A 2,712-nucleotide genomic window follows, 5' to 3' on the forward strand; every position below is an offset into this window, starting at 1 on the left:
TTTGAAACTGTCTCATTGCTATTTGTTTCTCAATAAAATTATGGGGAAAAAAAAGAAAAATTATCACTAGTTGTGAATAATATACTCTAACTCTGTATTAAAGACTCCAAAACTGCACCAAAAGACTTCTAGGTTTAGCAAAAGACCTCTACACTGAAGTTTACTCTGTAAAAGGAGATCAGAAAGAATATCAGAAAAGGTAAAGATATCCCTTGATCTTGGGTCAGAAGAACCAATATAGTAAAAATGGCCATACTTCCAAAATTGTTACTACAGATTTAACAATCCCAATCAAAATCTTAATAGCATATCTCACAGAATGAAAAAAAAAAGCCTAAAATTCATTTGGAACCAGAAAAGATCCAGAATACCAAAGGCAATTCTGGGCAACAAAGGAAAGCCATATTTGAAGTTGTATCACAAAGTTACTATGATTTTTTTTAAAAAGCATGGTTTGCCTAGCAATAGGGTCCTAAGTTCAATCCCTGGTACCAAAAAAAAAAAAAAAAAAAAAAAACAGCATGGTACTTGGCAGGGGGGAGAGACCCAAAGATCGCTGGAACAGATTAGAATATGAAGAAACAACTGCAGACATACTCAGTAACCTTACCTGTGACAAAGGTGTTAAAATATATTCACTAGAAGAAAAATAGCCTCTTTAATAAATGGTGCTGGAAAAATGACATTCCACATTCCAAAGATAAATACTAGAGCCCTATCTTTCATCATGCACTAAACTAAAGCTGAAATAGATCAAAGATCTAAGAATTAAAACAGAAACACTGAATCTACTGGAAGAGAGAATAGGTAGGAATCTTCGGCCGGGGAGATGGTTCAGTAGAATAAGCACTTCCCTGGCAAGGGCAAGAGTCTGAGTTCAAACCCCAGTTCCGCATAAAAAAAAACAAAAAAAAACAACTATCTTGAAGAAACTGGTGGAGGAAAAGACTTTATGAACAAAACCACTTTGTAGCATGGGAAATACTACAAAGAAGCTGGGATAAAATGCCCATCAACCAATGAACAAAGGTGTGATTTCTGATACAATGGGGCGTTACTCTGCCATAAAGAAAGATAAATGAGACATTTACAGATAAATGAATGAACCCTGAGATAATATTCAAGTGAAATAAATTAGACACAAACATGTTAATATTACATTGTTTCTCTGGTGTGAAAAACTAAAAGTGTAAATAAGGATCAAAATGTATAACATATTGTGAAACAGGAGGAAAATATTCAAATGTGACGGGAAACTAGAGAAATGAGGAGAGAGGAAGCAAGGGAAAAGAAAAAACATGGATTGCTTTTTTTAAAGAACCATTTGTAACTAAGAAGGAAAGAGGGGTTGAAGGAAGCATAGGAGAATGGGAGAAAAAACAATCAAGATATATCACAGGTACAAATTCCCTATGGTGAATATTATCATTATTTTACCTAAAATGTACCAGTAAACCTAATCTTTAAAAAGCACAACCTAAATTTAATTAAAAGGAAACTTCAGATAAACCCAAACTAACTATAAGGAAATTCTACAACATACCTGCCCAGTATAAGTTTCAAGATCTTGAAAAACAGTGAAAGACTAGACAAGACACCAGACTAAAGGAGACTAAAACACAGCCATTAATTCCGACATGCACAAGGACAGCAGTGGACTGACAGGCCAAATCTGCATACAGCCTATAAGGTTTGATGGCAGTATGCTATCAGTGAAAACTGCATGTTTTTAACAACTTCTGAAATAACTATGTAAAATGGGAAATAGAGATATTCAGAAATTCTTTGTACTGCTTTCATAACATTTATAAATCTGGTTTTTGGGTTTTTTTAATCTTTTATTTGGTACAGGAATCTCACTATGCATCTCAGACTCAGAGTGATCCTCCTGTCTCAGCCTCCCCAGCGCTGGGATTACAGGTGTGTGCCAATACACCCAGTTTCAGTGGCCATATCAGCATGGACTGTCACAGCATATAGTACCCGGGATTGAACGCAGGTCCTTGAGCTTGCCAGGCAGACACTTAAGACTACCAAGCTATCTCCATGGCCCCACAAGACTAGCATATTTTTTACATTAATTTATTTTTAAGACCGGCATTTTTAAGTGAACAGTTTTTTAGATGTGCAATTAAAAATAATAATCAAATAAAATGTATACGTTCCCAAATACTAATTAAAAAAAAAAAAGGAAAATCACTAAGAGGGAAAGATAAACTTAACTACTAATATACAGACTCTTTTAATATGCCAGTTTATTTTTATGCCTGCTCTCTTACAAATTCTAAAATTTTATTACCTCATTAAAAGGTAAGTGCTTAACCCCAATTAATGTAAACATGAACCATTATTATCAGCTAAGACAAATGATATCAAAAAGAATGAAAAATGGGATGGAGAATGGGGGGGAGAAGGGAGGGTAGTTAAAATAAAGAAACATGCCATGATATGCATGATTGAAACTATATGATCAGCAAACATGTACACGTAAAATCAAAGTAGAGTAAAACATAAGTGCTTTCTATAGAAGAGCTTTCATACATCTGTAAGATCCCTTACCAGTAAAAGGACTGGCTGGAGGCCAATAGCCTGAGTTAGAATTCAACTGCTTATCCTCTCTAGATGAGTAACTTTAAGCAAGCTATTTAAAACTCTGAGCCTTACTTTAATCCCTAAAATTATTTTTATAGTAATAAATTTCTGCCGCCCCCC

General features: G+C 34.6%; 1 protein-coding gene across 3 annotated transcripts in view; it reads right to left on the bottom strand.

Annotated features, from left to right (window-relative positions):
• The window catches only part of Brwd1 (bromodomain and WD repeat domain containing 1), a 153,031-nt gene that overhangs the window by 53,755 nt on the left and 96,564 nt on the right, over window positions 1-2,712 (bottom strand). The gene's annotated exons all lie outside the window — the stretch shown is intronic.

Source organism: Octodon degus, unplaced genomic scaffold (genome assembly GCF_000260255.1).
Source record: "Octodon degus isolate 3935 unplaced genomic scaffold, OctDeg1.0 scaffold00045, whole genome shotgun sequence".
Taxonomy (NCBI): domain Eukaryota; kingdom Metazoa; phylum Chordata; class Mammalia; order Rodentia; family Octodontidae; genus Octodon; species Octodon degus.